This window comes from Delphinapterus leucas, unplaced genomic scaffold (assembly GCF_059928025.1).
Source record: "Delphinapterus leucas isolate spDelLeu-1000000601 "Yukka" unplaced genomic scaffold, BTC_Dleu_Yukka2 spDelLeu_asBTCV2_sq25, whole genome shotgun sequence".
NCBI classification, from domain to species: domain Eukaryota; kingdom Metazoa; phylum Chordata; class Mammalia; order Artiodactyla; family Monodontidae; genus Delphinapterus; species Delphinapterus leucas.
The window spans coordinates 6,525,784-6,549,111 of NW_028322234.1; the positions used below are offsets into that span (position 1 = coordinate 6,525,784).

Here is a 23,328-nt window from a genome sequence, read left to right on the forward strand (position 1 = left end):
TTCAGATTTTGATAGTCAACAATAAGTCCTGAAGGAACTCGGTCTTCAGATTTTGATAGTCAACAGTAAGTCCTGAAGGAACTCGGTCTTCAGATTTTGATAGTCAACAATAAGTCCTGAAGGAACTCGGTCTTCAGATTTTGATAGTCAACAATAAGTCCTGAAGGAACTCGGTCTTCAGATTTTGATAGTCAACAGTAAGTCCTGAAGGAACTCGGTCTTCAGATTTTGATAGTCAACAATAAGTCCTGAAGGAACTCGGTCTTCAGATTTTGATAGTCAACAGTAAGTCCTGAAGGAACTCGGTCTTCAGATTTTGATAGTCAACAATAAGTCCTGAAGGAACTCGGTCTTCAGATTTTGATAGTCAACAATAAGTCCTGAAGGAACTTGGTCTTCAGATTTTGATAGTCAACAATAAGTCCTGAAGGAACTCGGTCTTCAAGAATGTCATAATGCAATCTCAGTCGAGGTTCAGCACATCTAACAAAATAATCAAACTCATCCTCTTCTTCAGCCAAACTCCTCCAGATGTTCTGATAGAAAAACCTGATGTGCTCAATTGCAAGTGCTGTCTGGTCAAATACTCCAGAACCATCAAACACCAGCCACAGCTCCTGCAACCAGTGTTCCTTCAGATCAAGGAGCTCTTTCATACACTCCAAAGTAAAAGTGCTCACTTGAGATTCACAGAGGTACGGGTCCAGGACAGCAAGCCTCCCCACTGCCTTCAAGGCTGCAAAGTCCACATCTGTGACTGCAGCCAGCACCTCGAACACGTTTGTGTGCCAGACTGCCCGCCATCCAGATGATTCGAGGACCTTCTCTAAGAACTCAGCTGTGAATTCTTTTACCTCAAGAGGCCTTGCAGTCAGCTAAAATGTAAATCTTGATAAGCGCTGAATCACTCATAGGACACAAGTTGACTTTCTGGCGCAAAACTTGGTAAACTAGTACCTGGTTTATCATGATTGCTACAATCACTGCATGAATCTTCATCTTCGAACAAACCTTTCTCGAGGGGCCCCGGCTCCTCTTCCACAGCCCAGCCGGTGCGCTCGGGGTCCGGCGCCATAGCCTCCGACCCCAGCCCCACCACCTGCCAGCAACCCATCATCCGTTTCAAGTTTCCGCGGGCGGCCGCCCAGCCCGGTAATGTGATGACGCAGCTGCTTCTCTAATAAATCTTTAAAGGTCACACTCTGTTTACACTTACTACAAAATACTGGTCATATTCTCCTACATTTTTTTTTAAAAAGTGGAGATGCAGGAGAATGCGACACAGGACCAAGACTTTCAAGGAGGGGGAGACATCTGAGAACTCTGCCGAGTGGGACAAATGGGTCTGAAACGTACTCTCGGACTCTGCCCTGCCTGGGTCTGGGAGAAGTCAGCAGTCCCCAGATGCCCCTCTGAGTACAGCGATGTCACATAGCGCCCTGTCGACAGGAAGGAGTTTGTGGCTGTTCCAAGGAGCATGGGGAAGTGGGGAGGGTTAAGTCTGGCTGCTGTGGACCATCTTGGAATGGGGGTACCCAGAGATCAAGCCAGGCTCCTCTCTTGGCCCCATGGGGCCCATCCCATCTCCTCGGGGCTGGGAGTGCACACAAGCCCAGTGAGGGCAGTGATGGGCAGGCGGTCCCTGGGCCAGCCACGTCCAGCCCGTCAGTTCTCAGGTCAGATACGGGCCCCGGGGCGGTGTCAGCGTGGCCCTGAAGGCCTGCAGGTGCCTTGCCTGCACTTCTAAGCGCATGCACCAGCCTTGCTATTCCACACTTGACGGCAGAAACGTCTGATAGGATGTCCCCAGAATCACTTCCCTGAAACCCCAGTTTGCTGGGTTTTCTCCTTCAGGGCAAAAGACACACCCTCCGTGATCATCAGACCCCAGACCGCTGGTCAGCTTGTCTCCCTTGGGACCCCCAAACAGCCACGTTATCGCTGGGACAGACCCCAGGCATCCCCTGCAGGCCACCCTTGGGGGAACACTCAGTGAGGCACCCTCTGTACCCCTGAGGCTCCTTCTCAGCTTTCAGGTCCTGTCCGGTGCTTCATCATTGTGAAGCCCCTCCTGGGGTGCTCCGTCAGATGGGTGGCTGTGCCTCAGAGTGAGTCCCCATAACATGTGCTGTCTGCACCCACCCACCTGACCTGGGGGCTGTCTACACCCATCTACATCACCCAGGGCCATAAACCTTCAGGCAGAGTGCCATGCGGGGCATTGCATCTGTCCTGGGAGGAGTTGAGAGTGCCAACTGAGGCCCTTCTCAGAGTCAGACACCTCCAGGCACCCGTGTGTGGGGGGTCAGCACCTTTGTCTGTCCCTTGGGCTTCAACCTGGCCTCGATCATTCATTCTTGGAGTCTCCCGACAGGTGAGAGAGCAGGAACCTGCCTCAGATGGCACGCCAGTTCTGAGATCTGATGGAGGAGAAAACCGAGGGCCAGACAATTCAGGCCCACATGGGCATCCTGGCTGGTTCTGCCTTCTGGGCAAACAGACTGGAAACAAAAGTGCCACAGTGAACGCTCTGGCTCTGCCAGTCAGGCTGTTTCTGTCCTGGGGAAGATGCCAGCTCAGTGCCAGGAATGTTCTGGACACGCCCTGGGCCAGGAGAGAACTAAAGAGCCACTAGGCCACCAGCAGCTCCAAGCACCCTCTGCTCTGTGGGTGGACTCACCTGACTCTGCAGGAGACTGGGTCAATAGTGGGCAGGGCCTGAGATGGCCACTGGGCCAACAGTACCGCTGACCCACTTGCAGGGGGCCAGGGACAGACCCCCCCCCCCCCGGATGAGGTAGGTAGGTGTAGACAGCTCCCAGGTGATGTGGGCAAGTGTAGACAGCCCCCCAGGTGAGGTGGACAGGGGTAGATAATCCCCCAGGTGTGGTGGGCAGGTGTAGATAGCTCCCAGGTGAGGTGACTACTTCTTCCCCTTCTCCCCTTCCCTCATCGAGTACTATGGAAACCACCCACAAGGCCAGTGAACCACATGCTCAAAGATGGACCAGGCTGGCCCAGCCCTCAGCAACTCACAATATTTAGGAAGATCAATTCTAACAGGTGAGTTCCAGAACCTCTGACATCAAGGCTCACAACCCAGGGCATCAGTGGGGACCGAAACCTGGGATATAAAGCCAGCCCCAAGCCCATGGTCCGTAGAGGACAACTCTTCCCACAGCGCACGTGGGCGGCCTCCCAGGTGTGACACAGGGACCAGGCAGCCCGGGAGCAAGACAGACCAGCTCACAAGGCAGCTGCTTTGCAGGAGGAGACAGTTCACAGCTCCTTCATGCAAACCTTCCGAGGCTCCCTCATCATCCTGGCTCCCCAAGCCCATGCCCCGCCCCCGCCCACCCCCCACCCCGCACTCGGCCTCCTGCTGCCCTGTGAGCCAGAAGGGCTCATGCCTACCTCCCCCAGCTCATCCCTCCTCACCTGCCACATCTCCTATGGGCTTCAGCTCTGGGGACAGGCCTCACCCCTCTCCTACCTCTATATGGAGATATAATTCACTTCCTAGAAAGTTCACCCAACTGGATAGCTACATGTAAAAAATAAAATGAGAACAGTATCTAACACCACGTACAAAAATAAACTCAAAGTGGATTAAAGACCTAAATGTAAGACCTGATACTATAAAACTCCTAGAGGAAAACATAGGCAGAATACTCTTTGACATAAATCACGGCAATATGTCTCTGGATCTTTCTCCTAGAGTAATGGAAATAAAAATAAGCAAATGGGACCTAATTAAACTTAAAAGATTTGCACGGCAAAGGAAACTATAAACAAGACCAAAAAAAAAAAAAAAGACAAAAAGACAATCTAGAGAATGGGAAAAAATATTTGCAAATGATGCAACCAAACAAGAAATTAATCTCCGAAACATACAAACAGCTCATACAGCTCAATATCAAAAAAACAAACAACCCAATCAAAAAATGAGCAGAAAGGGCTTTCCTGGTGGCACAGTGGTTAAGAATCCGCCTGCCAATGCAGGGGACACGGGTTCGAGCCCTGGTCCGGGAAGATCCCACATGCCGTGGATCAACTAAGCCAGTGCGCCACAACTACTGAGCCTGCGCTCTAGAGCCCGCGAGGCACAGCTACTGAGCCCACGTGCCACAACTACTGAAGCCCGTGCACCTAGAGCCCATGCTCCACAACAAGAGAATCCACTGCAATGAGGAACCTGTGCACCACAACGAAGAATAGCCCCCACTCGCCACAACTAGAGAAAGCCCACGTGCAGCAACGAAGACTCAACGCAGCCAAAAATAAAAGAAATAAATAAATGAAAATAAATTTTTTTAAAAATGGGCAGAAAATCTAAATAGAATTTTCTCCAAAGAAGACATACAGATGGCCAGTAGGCACATGAAAAGATGTGCTAATTATTAGAGAAATGCAAATCAAAACTACAATGAGGTATCACCTCACATAGGTCAGAGTGGCCATCATCAAAAAGTCTACAGATAATATACGCTGGAGAGGGTGTGGAGAAAAAGGAACACCCCTACACTGTTGGTGGGAATGTAAATTGGTGCAGCCACTATGGAGAACAGTATGGTGGTTCCTTAAAAAAACAAAAATAGAGCTACCGTATGATCATGCAATCCCACTCCTGGCATATATCTGGGGAAAACCATAATTCGAAAAGATACATGCACCCCAATGTTCACTGCAGCACTATTTACAATAGCCAAGACATGGAAGCAACTTAAATGTCCATCGACAGATGAATGGATAAAGAAGATGTGGTATATTTATACAGTGGAATATTACTCAGTCATGAAAAAGAATGAGATAATGCCATTTGCAGCAACATGGATGGATCTAGAGATTATCATACTAAGTGAAATAAGCGAGACAGAGAAAGACAAATATATGATATCGCTTATATGTGGAATCTAAAAAAAAATGATACAAATGAACTCATATACAAAACAGAAATAGATCCACAGACATAGAAAACAAACTTACGGGTACCAAAGGGGAAAGGGGGGGAGGGATAAATTAGGAGTTTGGGATTAACATATGCACACTGTATATAAAATAACCAACAAGGACCTACTGTATAGCACAGAGAACTATACTCAGTATTTTGTAATAACCTGTAAGGGAAAAGAATCTGAAAAGAAGAAAAAAAATAGATAGATATGTAAGTATAACTGAATCACTTTGCTGTACGCCTGAAACTAACACAACCTTCTAAATCAACTAAACTTGAATAAAAATAAATAAAATTTTTAAAAAATAAGAAAGTTAACCCATTTAACCTGTACAAGTCAACAGTTTTTAGTATTTTACAGAGTTGTACAACCATCACCATAACCTATTCTAGGACATTTCCATCACCCCAAAAGGGAGACCCCCGTCCCCATTAGCAGTCACTCTCTAATCCCTCTGCAGCCCCTGGCAACCACTAATCTGCCGTCTCTATACATTTGCCTGCTTTGAAGATTTCATGTAAACCGAATCATACAACGTGTGGACTTTGGGGCCTGGCTTCTCTCCCTCAGCATGATGTTTCCCAGGCTCCTTCCTGAGCCACCCTTCACAGCTTATCAAAGTTGGTGGAGAAAACCAACCATGGTTCTGCTGAGGACTGGAAAGGGCCCCACAAAGTCCCTGATGTGAAAGAGACCGTCAACAACAATAATAGCATCAATAATAATAATAGTTGGCCTTTTTGATTGTGGTTCATCATACGCCACGTACTGGGTATGAATCACGTCATTTTTCTTTTTGCCTTTTTCTCATAACCACCTCAAGTACGGATGACTGTTGTCTGCAGTCCTCACGTGAGGAGGCTGCATCCGGGAGACGGTGGCTGTCCCAGAATCTCACCGCCCTCCTCTCTCCCTCGCCCACGTTCCCCAGCCAGGTGCTTCCCTCCTGCACCCTGCTCTGGGCACTCAGTCTGGAAGGCTGTTCCCAGCAGCCTTTGCGTGGCCCATTCCTTCCTTGGGGGGTGGAGCCCTGCAGCTCCCTGCACCTACAAGGGTTCCCTGGGATGGCAGCCTGGAGACTAGGCACCAGGCAGAGAACTTGGCCCCAACTTAAATGTTCTCATTGAAAAAAAAAAAAAAAAAAAGATCAACAAGGAGCTGTTTTTCAGTCAGATGTATTGAACAAATCCGTGAGCATCTTAAAAAAAATTTTTAGAATCCTCTGCTCGTATTAGTGCATGGACTAACTTCTGCATTCCGTATCATAGTTTGTCATCTGCTGATCATTTACTATACCAGAATAGTGTTGGGTTGGCCAAAAAGTCCATTCGGGTTTTGACGTTCTGGGAAACCCTGAACGAACTTTTTGGCCAACCCAATAGAACTGAGTTCCCAACTTAAAACTACACTATTTCCATTAAGATACAAGTCTCGAAGAGAAAAATCTCTTATTTACCGTTAATCCACAAATCATTTGTTTCATAGGATTGAGATCAATTTGCTGTTAGGAAAACTTTGTCAGTAAAAAAGTAAGTGCTGTTAGAATTGAAGGAGAGAAAGAGCTTGACCCCTGTAAGTGAGTTGAAAGGTATCCCCTGGCAAAAAATTATATCCTTAGTCCTACTTCTTGCCCTGGAACTTGTGAATGTGATCTTAATTGGAAATAGGGTCTTTGGGTCTCCAGCTGTCAAAGGAGACGCAGGGAGACAGGAGATGCAAAGACATTGCATGGGACGGGGGTTAAAAAGGGTTACAGGAAAGCGCTCACGAAGAGTGGGAGGCACCCCGAATCACTTTTCCCCTGTGTGACTAGATTACAGGTAGTGATTAGATCACAGGCAGTTAGAAAGTATAGCTCGTAAATGTTTGTCTGTTCGAGGGTCATCATGTAATTTCACAAGTCATTTTGCATAAAATATCTTCAGAATTCTTCAAGACATGTCTTGTTCTGCTTCATAATTGCAGAATAATTGCAAATTGCTTTGGCTCAGCCATTGCCTGGGCCCGCCTTGCAACTCCGCAGATCTGCCCCCTTCCCTGTTTGTCCCTGACACCAAATCTGTAGATGTTGATCCCAACGGCCTCGTGTTCCCGGGCCTCTCAAGACAGCTCAGGGAGGCTGATGCAGACGCTGCCGTGTGACTGCACAAATCGCTGGCCCGTGGCCAGGTCAGCTCTGGCCCCGAAGGCCAGGAGCTTCTAGCTCTCCATGGGGCAAGTGTGGTGCCAGCAGGAAAACCTTTGTTTGGTTTGTAAGTTGAGCCAGCCCACTGTGGAAGTGATGGAAGGGATAATAAAGATGGAAACCCTTGTGGTCATGGTGTGGTCAAGGCTCTGAACTTGGCTTTGATGGGCAACGTCTCGGGCATGGCCCTAGAGGGCTCTGCAGAGAGTTGACGGACATGACCCTCGACACTTTCGCTTTCTGAAATCATCAGACATCTGCTGAGTGAGCTGTTTGGGAACTGGTCCCAGGCCAGGGTCGTGGAGGGAGCGGAGTGTGGGATGCGGGGCAGATAATCTCAAGGGCGCTTTTCATCAGGAACACACATGCGTCATTTTTAATCAATCAAAGAAAAGAGACCAAATGCAGTTAATGAAGGCTCGCATACCATGCTGTGATGAAACTTCCAGAAGTCGGATGGGCAACTTTGTAAAACCTTGGAGACAGCTTAAATGTCCATCAGAAGGGAGAATGGCTAAGTAAATAAGGTTACCTCCCCACAATGAGATATCAGGGAGTTGATAAAAAGAGCAAAGGAGAGCTACGTATGCTGACACAGGAAGATATATGACATATTGTTCAATGAAAGAACAATCTACAAAACAGTCTGTATTCCTACAGCTGCTGTAACCAATTACCACCAGCCTGGTGGCTTAAAACAACATACACTTATTCTCTTACAGTTCTGGAGGCCAGCAGTCTGAAACCACTGTCATCAGGCTAAGTCAAGGTGTCAGCAGGGCTAGTTCCTTCTGGAAGCTCAAGGGGAGAATCTTTTTTAAAAATATTTATTTGGCTGCGCCAGGTCTTAGTTGCGGCACGTGGGATCTTCGTTGCTGTGTGTGGGATCTTCGTTACGGCATGCAGGATTTTTTTTTTTTTATAGTTGGGGTCTTCAGTTGCGGCACGTGGGATCTAGTTCCCTGACCAGGGATCGAACACTGGTCCCCAGCATTGGGAGCGCGGAGTCAGCCACTGGACCACCAAGGAAGTCCCTCAAGGGGAGAATCTTTGCCCTTGACTTTCCAGGCATCTAAGGCTGCCTGAGTTCCTTGTCGAGTGACCCTTTCCTGGATGGCACCCACCTCTTGCTTCTGTTGCCACATCTCCTATTTCTGTGTGAGACTGCCTTCTGCTCTGCTTCCCTCTCATAAAGACACTTGCTTGTGACTACATTTAGGACACACCTGCAAATGCAGAATAATCTCACTATCGTCTCAAGATCTTTAACATAATCACATCTGCAAAGTCCTTTTTGTCATAACCATGATATTTACAGGTTTTGAGGATAAGGACACAAATATCTTTGGGTGGGGGGAGGACATTATTCAGCCTACCACATTCATCCTTGAGGGTGGCTGAAATTGTGTCTAGTTCTACTGACGTATCACAATTTATTATGTGTCATAACATAGTGTATCAGTCAGGGAACAAGGTGGGAAACAGAAGCCACTTGAGATCTTCTAACAGAAAGGAGTTTAATACAGGAAATTCACAACAACTCAACTCTGCCACTGGAGAATGAAAGCAGCCACAGACGATATGTAAATGAATGAGCATGGCCTTGTGCCAATAAAACTTTATTTATAAAAACAGGCTGCAGGCTGGATTTGGCCTGGGGGCCGTAGTTTGCCAACTCTGGGTGATACCACGCCAAACAATGCAAACAAATGGCATAGCCCTCACTTTTCTGCTCCAAACCCCCTGTAGGCTCCTGGTCTGGCCAGAGCACTCTTGCCCCAGGGCCTTTGCACTGGCTGTTCCCTCTGCCTGTAATATACTTCACCTGGATACTCCCATGGCAAAACTCCTCACCACCTCCTCAGTAAGAGGTACGATTGCTGTTCTGACACCTTGATCTCCTCACCCTCCTAGCCTTCTCAGTTGTTGTTGTTTTTGTTTTTTTACTTTTTCATAATATAGTTAGTTCTCTGTATCTGAGGATGTGGAGCCCACCAATACAGAGGGCTCACTATACTACACAATTCTATATAAGGAACTTGAGCATCTGCAGCTATTGGTATCTGCAGGGGGGTCCTGGAACCAATACCCCATGGATACTGAGGGACAACTATGCAGGAATACCTCATTTCATTGTGCTTCAAAGATACTGTGTTTTTCACAAATCGAAGGTTTGCAGCAACTCTGCATCAAGTAAGTCTATCGGCGCCATTTTTCCAACAGCATTTGCTCACTTTGTGTCTCTGTCACATTTTGGGAATTCTCGAAATACTTCAAACTTTTTCTTTCCTTTTTTAAAATATTTTTTGGCTGTGTTGGGTCTTTGTGCTGCACGTGGGCTCTCTCTAGTTGCGGCGAGCAGCGGCTACTCTTCATTATGGTGCATGGGCTTCTCATTGCGCTGGCTTCTCTTGCTGTGGAGCATGGGTTCTAGGCACCCAAGCTTCAGTAGTTGCAGCACGTGGGCTCAGTAGTTGTGGCGCGCAGGCTTAGTTGCTCCACAGCATGTGGGATCTTCCAGGACCAGGGATCGAACCTGTGTCCCCTGCGTTGGCAGGCGGGTTCTTAACCACTGCGCCACCAGGGAAGTCCATCAAACTTTTTTATCATTATTATATTTGTTATGAGGATCTGTGATCAGTGATCTTTGACTTTACTACTATGACTCACTGAAGGCTCAGATGATGGTGGGCATTTTTTAGCAATAAAATATTTTTAAATTAAGGTATGTACATTGTTTTTTAGGCATCATGCTATTACACTCTTAATAGACTACAGTATAGTGTAAACATAATTTTATATGCCCTGGAAGACCAAAAAATTTCTGTGACTGGCTTTATTGTGATATTTGCTTTATTGCAGTGGTCTGGAACCAAACCCACAGTATCTCCAAGGTATGCCTGTGCTTATTCCTTTCTGATATACTATATAACTTATTTATTGTGTTTATCGTGTCTTGGCTTTCTCCCTTCACTAGAGGGTAAACCCCACCAGAGCAGGGATCTTTGGATCAATTTTCTACATATGAATACCTTTTGGTTGAATGAGTGACAGTTTTGGGTGCACGCATGCGCACGTGTGTATGTGTGTGTGTGTGTGTGTATGCATGCATGAGTGTTCATAAAGATACATACACATATCAGGAAAGGTCCACGCCAAACTATTGCAGAGAAACTAGGGAGAGATTCTCTTTTTATCTCACATACTTTATAAGAGCCTGGAACCAATAGAAAACGTATAAAGGGAAAACATTTAATTTGGGCATACCTTTTAGTGAGAAAAAAACCACAGGATTTCTAAGTGAAAATGGACAAAATAGCCCGGGTCTCTTCATAATCTGTTTCTGGTGTTAGAGTTCACGTTGTGATGAAGCCATGTGTTAAAATGCCCTGATGAAACAAATGGGCAGATCTCAGCGTGGGAAGTGGGAGGAACAGACATATCTGGAGTCCCCTGGGGCAGGCCCTGGACTGGGGGTGCCATTGAGAGTCAGTGTTGCACCCCAGATGGGAGGGGGCTGCACAGGGAGACCTGAAAGTTCAGCTACTTCAGGTGCGCTTTTACCAGCTGGATGAATGTCCTGAGGCTGCCATAGCAAAGTACCTCAAACTGGTTGGCATTAAACAAAAGGAATTTCTTCTCTTATAGTTCTGGAGGCCTGAAGTCTGAAATCAAGGTGTTGGCAGAGTCATGCTCCCTCTGAAGGCCCTAGGGGAGGAAGTTCTTGTTTCTTCCAGCTTCTGGGGGCTCTAGGTATCCTTGGCTTATGGCCACATCACTCCAATCTCTGCCTCCGTCTTCACACGGCTTCCTCCTTCCATATCTTCGCACTGTCTTCCCCTCTATGCTTGTCTCTGTGTCCAAATTTCCCCTTCTTATAAGGACACCAGTCGTGTTAGATTAGGGCTCGCCCTAATGACGTCATCTTAACTTGCTTAAGTCTACAAGACCCTATTTCCAAATAAGGCCACATTGTGAAGTACTGGGAGTTAGGATTCCAACATGTCTTTTTTAGGGGACATGATTCAACTGGTAACAGAGGCCGTGTCCTCTTCACAGGGCACCAAGAGATGATAGGTGTCTGCCTGTCTGTCTGTCGGGGACGGCTGAGGGCTATGTGTGCCAGGCCTGCCAGGTGGACTCTCATCCTGCAGCCCCGGATCCTGGAGAAATGCTCACCTCTCTTCTCTACCTCCCAGTAGCCTCAGGCCAGGTGAGCCAACCCGCTGGAGTCAGGAGACAGAACAGGCTTCCACTGTGAATAAACTGTTACCCGGAGTATCATGCCCATCACATGCTTATCAGAAGGGCAACCGTGATGGCTATAGGGCAATTACTGGAGGGACAAAACAGTATTCTCAAAGAGTCTTATTTTGCTAAAATGTTAAAAGTGAGAGGAGGGAATTCTCTGGCGATCCAGTGGTCAGGACTCAGAGCTTTCACTGTGGTGGCCCGGGTTCAATCTCTCGTTGGGGAACTAAGATCCTGCAAGTCCCATGGTGTAGCCAAAAAAAAAAAAAGTGAGAGGAAAATGAATCTCTCCCACGGTATGAACCAGAACATTCTGACTCAGCACAGGGAGAAGGAAAGAGAACCACAAAGGAAGAGGAAGGATGAACGCCCGCCTGAGCCCCCTGTGATAGGGATTAGCAGGACGCCAGGATTCGCCAAGCACAAGCCAGGTCCCACCTGGGTCCACAGCAAGGGCGTCCTGGCCTGAGCTCTGCGTCCACAGCAGCGGTGCTCACTGTGTCAGCAAACGCTCCTAATTGCTTAGGGTCAGCGGTTCACTGAGCTAATCCTCAGGATATCAGAGGTCTCTGCAACCGCTGAGGGGGGCTTCCGGAACTCCCTGGAACCCAATCAGTTCCAATTAGCCAAAAAGGCAGGAATGTGGGCTGTGGATGGAGCCGGGATGAAAGGGCTTCTCAGCAGGAGAGGAAGTCTGGTTCAGGGGCTGCCTCATGGAAACAGGCGTGGGCTCCGGCCACATCCAGAGGAGGAAGGGAAGGAACCCGGGTCTCGTGGTCAGTGGGGTCTCCCTGTTCGGCGGGGCTGCCAGGCCATGGGATCAAGCAACACTACCCTTTATAGTTAATTTGATCATTTAAAAGCCACGTTTCAGTAAGCTTGACAGAGAAGGACAAATACTGCATGACTCCACTTATATGAGGTCCCTGGAATAGGCAAATCCTTAGAGATGGAAAGTAGAATTGAGACTACCAGGACCTGGGGGCTTGGGGGTGCGAGGGGGAAGGGGAATTTAGTGTTAATGAGCAAAGAGTTTATGATGGGGCTGACGAAAAGCTTCTGGGTATAGATAGTGGTGATGGTTACACAACATGGTGAATGCATTTTATTCCTAATTGTGCACTTACAAATGGTAAAAATGATAAATATTATGTTATGTGTAGAGTCTATCACACTGCATTCATTCAAGACAAAGAAAACAAAAAACAAACCTTCTTGTGCATAGAAGCCAGCTTCCTCGGAAGTGGCCTTCACCGTCCCTGTTTGCAGGCGACGGATGTGCGGTCCAGGGAGATAGCTCTGTCTATCCCACGGTCACCTGGCGCACCGTGGGGCGGGATTCAAGTGCAGCCTCTGGCTCCACAGCCTCTCACCCCCACCCATGTTCACTGTCATTCCTCGAGGTCAAGTGGAGTCTGCAATTCGCCTGTGTGAGCCCATCCCAGCCCCTGGCTATGGCAGGTCCTTGGAAAGGAGTGTCTGAACTTGAGTTCAGTGAGATGTCAGTGAGATAGTCCAGATCCAGATTGTTCTGCCTTTTTCTGATAACGGCCCAACCAGCTCTCACCAGTTAATTCAAGGCTTTCTCACTCATCCGGGTGGATTCCTCCTCGCCTGTCCTCGTTCACTCCAGCACATACACATGGCGGCCAGAGCTTCTGCCTTGAATCGAGGCAGCCTAGGGAGGCGTTTGAAAGCTGCTTCTTGTCCAGACTCGCTAAACAATCTTAGGCCAGAGGACCACGCCCCAATCTGTGCAGTGAGAGGGTCAGCCCAGGAGACAGAGGTGGTCCCTGGCACCAAAGCCGAGGCACCCTCTTTTTCCTACGGAAGCCCCTTCATGTATCTGATTGAACCCTGTATTAGTTTCCTAGGGCTATTGCAACAAACAGCCACAGACTTGGTGGCTTAAAACCACAGAAATTTATTCTCTTGCAGCTCTGAAGGCCAGAAGTCTGAAATGAAGGTGTCAGCAACTTATGGTTACCAAAGAGGAAGGTGGGTGGGGAGGGATAAATTAGGAGTTTGGGACTAGCAGATACAAACTACTATATATAAAATAGATAAACAACAAGGTCCTACTGTATAGCATAGGGAACTATATTCAATATCTTGTAATAATCGATAATGGAAAAGAATATGAAAAAGAATATATATATATTCTTTATATATATATATATATATATATATACATATGACTGAATCACTTTCCTGTACACCAAAAACTAACACAACATTGTAAATTAACTATAAAATTTTTTTCAAGTTAATAAAAGAAAAAAAGGTGTTAGCAGGGCCATGCACCCCCCTAAGGCTCCAGGGGAGGAGCCTTCTTGCTTCTTCCAGCTTCTGGGAGCTCCCAGCATTCCTTAGCTTATGGCTGCATCACTTCAATCTCTGTCTTCACACAGCTTTCTTTTTTCTCTGTCTCAAATCTCCCTCTGCCTTTGTCTTATAAGGACACTTGTCACCAGATTTAGGGCGCACCGAGATAAACCAGATGATCTCATCTCAAGATCCTTCACTTAATTACATCTACAAAGATCCTTTTCCTAATAAATTCACAGTCACAGGTTCCAGGGTTCAGGATTCAGATGTAACTTCTGGGGGGACCAACATTCTCCCTACTACGGCCCCCAAGCTCATTCTCTGTGAAGACCAGGTGTCTGCCTGAGCCTCACCAGATCTTTGGGCAAATCTCCTTCTTTTTATCTCCCGCCCAGGTAGTGCCCAAAACAGACCCAACCTTCTCCTGATGCAGAATTTTCTTTAAAGACCAACAGCCCAGTATTGAAATCTCCATCACGTGAATCTCCTGGCGGTCCAGTGGTTAAGACTCCATGCTTTCACTGCAGGGGGCGTGGGTTCGATCCCCGGTTGGGGAACCAAGATCCAGCCTGCCCCACGGCGCAGCCAAAAAAAAAAAACCTCCACCACAGTTCACCACCACTCGAGTGCTCCATGTGACATAGTCAGACAGGCTACACAAGGCCAGGCAACCATCCAGGGTACAGAGCTGAGAGGTTCCAGGAGAGAGTTGGGGCTCATACCCCACCCTGACGATGCGGGTGCAGCACCAAAACGTGAAACAAAGCCATAAAGAGTGATGACATTCAAGGACACTTGATACAAAAAATGCCCATGCTATGGCAGATGGCAGGTTACCAGTGTACATTTCCACTTCATTTTTGTCTGAACTTCGAGTGGAATTATATGCTTCAGAATGTGAGTTGTGCTTATCTCTCCCTGGTGACCATTCTGGATGATTTGCGACTCTCCTCTTGATGATCTCAATTTTCTGCAATGAACCTGTCAAAAGAATTCCTCTAAGATATAAGAAATACTGAAACACGAATACAATCTGTGAACGTCGAGGCTTTATTTTCTTAAAGTGTGAAAAGGCATGCGCAATTTCATCTGAATTGATGATGGGTGATGGCCTGGGCAGGACGGAACTGGCCAGAGGGCTGATAAAGGTGGATGCTGACAAGCCAGGGACTTGCTGCCCCCTAGAGTCCGTCTGGAGAACCTCAGCACCAGGACCAGAAGGGAAGATGGAAGGGCATTGAAGTCAGGCAGAAAGGCTGTGTAAGACCCCTCTGCACAGTGTTCTGATTCCTGCAAGCCCCCCTTCCTCATCTCCTCCTTGAACACCTGGCCTGGAAGTGACCCCTCAGGGGTGCTTTGCTCCCCCACGAGCATTTTGGGCCCCCAGTTTACTTCTCAGCTGACCTGAGTTCTGTCCCCTCGACAGAACTGCCACCCAGCTGAGGATGTTGCAGAGAGTGGGTGCCCTATCTCACCTCCCAGCCTGGGTGCCTGGCCAGAGTGGGCACCTCAAAGATAATTGGAGGCACAAGTGACCTCAGGACTGCATCTCTGTGGCCTCTTCCTTCTGGTCTCATCTCCTCTGTCTAGTTCAGTCCATTCTGTGTGGACTAGAGGTTCCAACATGTGGTCCAGCAGTTCCACTTCGGGTTACTTAACCGAAGGAAACAAAATCACTAACTCAACAAGATATCTGCACCCCCATGTTCACTGCAGTATTATTTACAATAGCCAAGATGGAAGCAACCTAAGTGCCCATGGATAAAGAAAATGTGAGATATGTATATTTGTAATGGAATATTATTCAGCCATAAAAAGAAGGAAATGTTGCCATTTGTGACAATATGGGTGGAACTTGAGGGCAGAATGCTAAATGAAATAAGTCAGATAGAGAAAGACAAGTACTGCATGATCTCATTTAGAGGTGGAACCTTTTAAAAAATGGACGAAGGATCTGAATAGATATTTGCTATGGACTGAATATTTGTGTTCCCCCTAAATTCATAGTCTGAAATTTAAATCCCCAGTGTGACGGTATTAGGAGGTTGGGACTTTGGGAATGATCATGTCATAAGGGTGGAGTCCCCACGAATAGGATTAGTGCCCTTATAAGAAGAGATACGAAAGAGGAAATGATCTCTCTCTCTTTCTTTTCTGCCATGTGAGGATACAGCTAGAAGATGGCCATCTATAAATCAGAAAGAGGGCTGTCACCAAGAACCCAACCATGATCTCAGACTCCATCAGCCTCCAGAACCATGAGAAATAAGTTCATTGTTTAAGCCACTCAGTTTATGGTAAATTTGTTATAGCAGCACAAACTAAGACAACAGTTCTCCAAAGAAGACATACAAGTGGTCAATATGCACTTGAAAATATGCTCAACATCACCAATCATTAAGGAAATACAAATCAAACCCAAAATGAGATACCACCTGGAATGCACTAGAATGGTTACAATCAAAAGTCAGATAACAAATTTTGATGAGGATGAATTAAAAATTGGAAATCTCTTAATTGCTGGTGAAATGCAAATTGTGTAGCAACTTTGGAAAACAGTTTGGCAATTCCTGAAAAAGTTCACCATAGAGTTTCCATATGACCTAGCAACTCCACATTTAAGTATATATACCCAAATGAAATGGAAATATATGTCCACACAAAAGTTATTCTTGAATAGTCACTTCAACTTTACTGTAACAGTCAAAAAGTGGAAACAACCCAAATACCATCAACAGACAAATGGAAAAGCAAAATGTGGTACATACATACAATTGAATATTATACAGCTATAAAAAGGAATGAAGTTCTGATTCACACTGCAATGTGGATGAACCTCAAAGCATCATGGTGAGTGAAAGAAGTCAGATACAAAAGATCACATAGTATATGAGTCCATTCATATGAAATGTCCATAATAGGCAAAGCCACACCTACTGAAGGTAGACTAGTGCTTGTTTAGGCCTGGGGTTGTGTGTGTGGAAGGGTGGGGAAAGGGGCTGAATGCTAGAGTATGGTGATTCTTTCTGAGGTGTTGAAAATACTTTAAAATTGATTATGGTAATGGTTGCACAAGTCTGTGGATATACTAAAAATCCTTTAATTATATACTTTAAATGAGTGAATTATGTGGTTTGTGGATTATATCAATAAGTATGTAAAAAAAAAAAAACCTTGTCGGTAGAGGTCAAAAAGTAATAATAGACCCACTATTATATTCTCACCCCCAAGTTAAAGGGTTACTGCTCCCTGTTTGTAATTTTTTTTGGCTGCATTGGGTCTTTGTCACTGTGTGTGTGCTTTCTCTAGTTGTGGCAGGCGGGGGCTACTCTTCGTTGCGATACATGGGTTTCTTATTGTGGTGGCTTCTCTTGTTGCAGAGTGCGGGCTCCAGCGCGCGGCCTTCAGTAGTTGCAGCACACAGGCTCAGTCCTGTAACTTCCTTTTTGAAAGTAACCATAAATTTGTATGTGGCAATTGTCTTGTTTTTTGACAGTTCTACCACCTGTATGTGGAGCCCCCATGATATATTTTAGTTTTGAAAAACCTGAGTGTTACCCAGACAAGACCTAACTCCGCTCTCTTCCAGCTGCCCATGTTGCTATTGAGAATTCAGACATCATGACTTTCTGTTTCTTCTTCTCTGCAAGTTTGAAAAATCTTTCCTTTAACCCCTAGTGTTCTGAAACATACGCTGACTTGTTCAGTGTGAAAGGCAGCTTCTAACATGGCCTTTGGGAGATGATTAGGTCATGAGGGTGGAGCCCTCATGAATGGGATTATTGCCCTCATAAAAGAGACCCCAGAAATCTCCCTTGTCCCTTTCACCATGTGAGGACACAGCAAGAAGACGCTGCCTATGAACCAGGAAGCAGCCCTCACCAGACAGTGAATCTGCTGGTGCCTTGAGCTTGGATTTCCAGAACTGCAAGAAATATAGTTTCTGTTGTTTGTAAGTTGCCCAGTCTATGGTATTCAGTTACAGCAGCCCAAACGGACTAAGATAATCTGTTTTCAATTCTTTGGGGTATATAACTAGGAGGGGAATTGCAAATGTATTTAATGGCAGAAGGAGAGTGTGAAACAGCTCTGATTTTCACGTAGTGATGAGCATGGTGGCAAATTTTGTTTCAGGTATATGAAGTTAAAAATCCCTCGCTCCTTATTGGAAGGGTCAGAAGAAGGAGCTGGCAGAGTTATGGTGTGATGGCAGATTTGGGGGGTATTGCGGGGTTAGGGAGGATGTGGGGAAGTGGGGAGAGCTTATAACTCCCCCACAGATATGGTCACTTCCTTCCCTGTGTGCCCCCAGAGAAGAGCTGTGTCACCGTGGTGGCACTGCTTTTTTGCATTATTTCTTTGTTTTGTGATGGTTTCCCCCGCAGTGCTCTGACAGCAGGATTTTCGGAGAGGATTTGAGTACTGCCTTGAGTTGTGTCTTCTTATCTCCCATCTGCTATGATAGCCTTCCCAACCCCTCCTTCTGGAAGCAGTCACCAAATTGCTATGAAACCACAGTTTTTCTGATTGTAGACCTGACATGTGATCATTACCAAAAAACTGGAAAACGTAAACCAGGAGGGCAGAAGCTCACTCATGATCTGTCACTCAGACCATCACTGTCAGCACATTTGGTGTTCAATTCTAGTCAGTGTGCTCATTCTATAAGAAGTCTTGGAAGGTCCCTCGCCAGCGCAGCACTTTGTCCAACCCCTTGCATGCCTGCCTCTCCGGCAATAGTGGACAGCTCTTCTTTTGCATGGGAGCAATTCACAAAAAGCAAAGCTCTTTCTTGGCCCACAAACCCTCATTCAAAAATGGTGACAACTTTTGAGTCCCACAGGAAAAAGCTAACTATGTTCTTTTACAACTTAGATTTCCTACTTTACTGTTTCGATTGGGGTCAGCAAACTTTTACTAGGTCAGATGGAAAGTACTTTAGGCTTTGCAGGCCAGATGGTCTCTGTCACAAAGACGCAACTCTGCCATTATAGAGTGAAAGCAGCCACAGACCATATGTACACAAATGGGTGTGGCTATGTTTCAATAAAACTTTATGTGCAGGCACGGGAGGAAGTTCAGATTTGGCTTGAAGTCTGTAGTTTGCCAACCCTTGTCGAGATTTTTGCCAGACTTTGCGTTAATTCTCAGCCCAGTCATGGTCGAGAAGCAGTCACGCAGAGCTGCATTCTCATCTTTTCTTCTGCAATGAATGAATGAGGTCAATGAATGAAGATGGTGTGGCTGATGGGGTGGGGGTGGGGGCAGGCACAGGGAATGGGCCTGCCCCATCATAGGGGTTACCACACAGAGCAATTCCAACCCTTGGGGTCACAATGTCGCAATGTCGCAATGTCCAGACACGTTTTTGGTTGGGGGAATGTTACTGGCATCTGGTGAATGAAGGTCAGGGATGATGCTCAACATCCCTCAATGTGCAGGATGGGGACTTTCCTGGTGGGGCAGGGGTTAAGACTCCGCACTCCCAATGCAGGGGGCCCAGGTTCGATCCCTGGTTAGGGAACTAGATCCCACATGCATGCTGCAACTAAGAGTTTGCATGCGGCAACTAAGGAGCCCACGTGCCACAACTAAGACCTGGCGCAACCAAATAAGTAAAATAAAATAAAATAAAATAAAATGTGCAGGATGGCTTCTGCTGCAAAAAAATGATCTGGCTCCAAACATCAACAGTGCTGAGGTTGAGACACCATAACTTGAACGTAAGCATGGCAATTTAGAAAGCCTGTTTGCTTGAATTCCATGTATGAATTTCTTGTGGAAATGTGATACAGGCAGATGAGAAAATACTTGACCAAAGGAACACAAAATGCAACAAGAATCACAAGCAAGCATCCCTCTAACCTCAGGGTCCCCAGTACCCCCACCCTGGACACAGCTTCTCTCAACACATTTTTGTTTATCTTTCCAGATTTTTAGAAATTTTAACACAAATTGTTCCACACCCTACACATTATTTTGACCAGTTTTCATTTAAAAAATCATGGCAATCTTTCCATGTGATTCATCTTCACAATGAATAGTTTTTTCTTAAATAGTTTTAAGTTTAGTTCCTAACATGACAGAGTGTATTTTACATACCATCTGTTCGTTCTGCAGCCCTCTGGAGCCCTTGCTTAATTGAAGCATGTGGTATACCACTGCCCATTTTAGATGGTGGGTGGCATAATTTCACAATTGTTAATAGAGGCCAAAAGATGAAGGGAACTACAGGGAAGAGGAATAGTCTAAAAGCTGCTGGAGAAAGAAGAAAAAAGAGCAGAGGGAAAAACAAGCATATGGCAGATTATCAGACACTTATATCCTGAATATAGGGCAACAGGAGGGTTTGGCCTAAGTGCTAGAAGTTTGGACTGTCATTGGTGGAGATGAGGAAGGCTGCAGAAGGAGGGTTGTGTATGTGTGCATGTGTGTGCTTATCATATTAAAGTGTACCATTCAGTGGTGTATTTTTTCCTGGGTCTGTCATAACAAATTAACGCAGACTTGGAGGCTTAAAACTATGGAAATTTATTCTAACCATTCTGGTGGCCAGAAAACTAAAATCAAGGTGTGGGCAAGGATGGTTCCTTCTGGAGGCTCTAAGGGAGAATCCTTCCCATGCCTCTCTCCTAGCTTCTGGTGGCTGCTGGCAATCCTTGGCCTTCCTCAGCTTGTAGCTACATGGCTCCAATCTTTGCCTCTGTCATCACATGGCCTTCTTTTCTCTGTGTCTTATATCTGTTTTCCCTGCTCTTTTCTTATAAGGTCACCTGTTATTGGACTTAGGGCCCACTGCCAATCCAAGATGACCTCACCTTGAGATCCTTGTGTTAATTACATCTGCAAAAATCCTTCTTCCAAATTCAATCTCATTCTGAGGTCCCAGATGGATGTATATTCTGGGGGCCACAATTTGTCCCACTACAAGTGCTTTTTAATATATTCAGAGTTGTGCAACCAATACCTCTATCTAGTTCCAGAATATTTCATCACCCTACAGGAAACCCCACACCAATTAGCAGTCACTCCCGTTGCTCTCTTCCCCCAGCCGCTGGCAACCACTGATCTGCTTTTTGTCTCCATGGATTTGCCTATTCTGGACATTTCACGTAAATGAAATCATAAAACACTTGGCCTTTTTTTTTTTTTTTTTTTTTTTTTTTTTTTTTTTTGCGGTACGCGTGCCTCTCACTGCTGTGGCCTCTGCCATTGCGGAGCACAGGCTCCGGACGCGCAGGCCCAGCGGCCATGGCTCACGGGCCCAGCCGCTCCGCGGCATGTGGGATCTTCCCGGACCGGGGCAGGAACCCGTGTCCCCTGCATCGGCAGGCGGACTCTCAACCACTGCGCCACCAGGGAAGCCCACACTTGGCCTTTTATGTCCGGCTTCTTCGTTCAGCATGTTTCCCAGGTTTATCCATGTTGTAGCATGAATCAGAGTTTCACTCTTTCTTATGACTGTGTAATATTCCATTGCATAGATCCACTACATTCTGTTCTTCCATTCACTCACCGATGGACATTTGGGTTGTTTCCACGTTTTGGCAATTGTGAATAGTGCTGCTATAAGCATTGGTACTCAAGTACCTATTTGAGTCTCTGGGTTCAATTTTTTTAAGGTCCATACCTAGGAGTGAAATGGCTGAATCACATGGTAATTCTACGTTTAACGTTTTGAGGAACCGTCACATTTCCACAGAGGCAGGACCACTGCCCATGCTTCTGACACCTATTGCAAACTGGAGGGTTCCCAAAACCATCTCAGGTGGTTTTGAGATGGTTAATTAATAATTAACCAATAGTTAATTATTGGTTAGTTAATAATTATTGGTTAACCAATAGTTAGCTATCAGTTAATAATTAACTGATAGTTAATTATTGGTTAATCAATAGTTAATCAATAATTCACTAGAAGGACTCACAGAACTCACTGGAAGCTGTTATACTCACGGTTACAGTTTATTACAGTGGTAAGATACAACTAAAACCAACCCAAGAAAGAGGTGCACGGGGCAGGGTCCAGGAGGGGTCCAAACATGGGGCTTCCAGTTGCTCTCTCCCTGGAGACTCACAGACGGCAATTCCCCCTCCCAGCCACACTGTGTGACAACACACACCAATTGTTAACTAGGGAATCTCACCCAAGCCTCAGTACTCAGAGTTTTTGTTGGGGCATGGTCATGTACAGCTGCATGGCTGACTTTCAGTCTCCAGTCTCTTCCAAAGGCAGTACTCAAGCCCCCCATGGCCCGAAGTCCTCATGCACACAGATACTCCTATCCAGCAGAACATTCCAGGGGCCTAGAAGTCACCTCCTAAGAGCTGACAGCAAAGGCCCAATTTCTCTTAGGCAAGGTTAGTTCTTCACCATACACATGTATTGAAGAGTTTCTTCTGCTATTGTTTTCTCTCCTGTCTTCCTGGATTATGAATAGTTACTCTCCCCCCATTGTTTACATTTTTTTATTGTGGTAAGAAATACAGAAAATTTACCGTAGTAATCATTTCTAAGCATACAGGTCTCTGGTGTTAAGAATATTCACATGGGTGTGCAACCATCAGCACCATCTTGCAAAACTGAGACTTTTTCAGACTTTTCATCTTGCAAAACTGAGACTCTGTCCCCATTAAACACTAACTCAGAAACCACCATACAACTGAGGTCAGAGAAGGTGGGATTTGTTAGAATGGCCCTGGTTCATGGAAACATGGGGGGTGGGAAGAGAAAGGATGAAAGTTGGGGGGGTTGAGGAACCTTGGATTCTTAGGTGAACATCAGCTTAGCTGCCATCAGTTAAAGATAAAATTTACCGTTGAAATGTAGAGCTGGATCCAACTCCACTGGTGCTTAGGGAAATGCAAATAAACAAGAAAAATGGTGAAGTCTAACCTCTGGCTATTGTTATGAGCAGTAACTCTAATGAAAGTAAAGAGAATGTTGGGTCACACCTTCCTGCCAGAGCAAGGTCAGATTTCTATAGATCTGAGCTTTGGCCACCAGCCCACGAAGGGAAAAGTTATGTGGGGACAACAGAGTGCCTCTTAGGCCTCTGGTCACCGGGAAGGTAATCCACATGACATGCGGGCGGACGAACCAAGAAACTACTGATAGTGGGATGGGGTGTCGTGTCAGAAAGTTGCTTGTAGATGGGAACTGGTAGACGTCAACGGAGGCATGCTCCGTGGGAACCAGGAAGACTGCCAGGGCCCACATGGTGTAGACAGAAGCCCAAGCGTGGGCTGGACCGATCCTCTGTGCCATAGTCCCGAGTGGAGTGTAGATCGCAGCTACGGCAAAACCGCGTAGGCGTCCCCCAAGGATGGCCACTGGGACTTTGGACTGGACGGAGAATTTCCATTTGAGGGCCAGCTCTGAACTTGCTGTGGGTTATTGAACAGAACTGCCCTGTGACTGAAGGACATGAAATCATCTTGAAAGTGAAATACAGTTTACCCTTGAACAACAGGGGGTTAGGGGCTGTGCAGTCGAAAATCTGCGTAGAACTTATAGTCTGCCCTCCGTAGCCGCAGTTATACATCGTGGATTCAACCAACCACGGACCGTGTCGTGCTACAGTATTTACTACTGAAAAAAATCCATGTATA

The 23,328-nt window shown here is 46.2% G+C and overlaps 1 pseudogene; it reads right to left on the bottom strand.

Annotated features, from left to right (window-relative positions):
• Nucleotides 1-348: 348 nt before the first annotated feature.
• LOC149744060 (SHC SH2 domain-binding protein 1 pseudogene) lies at nt 349-23,261 on the bottom strand (annotated as a pseudogene).
• Between the last annotated feature and the right edge of the window lie 67 nt (nt 23,262-23,328).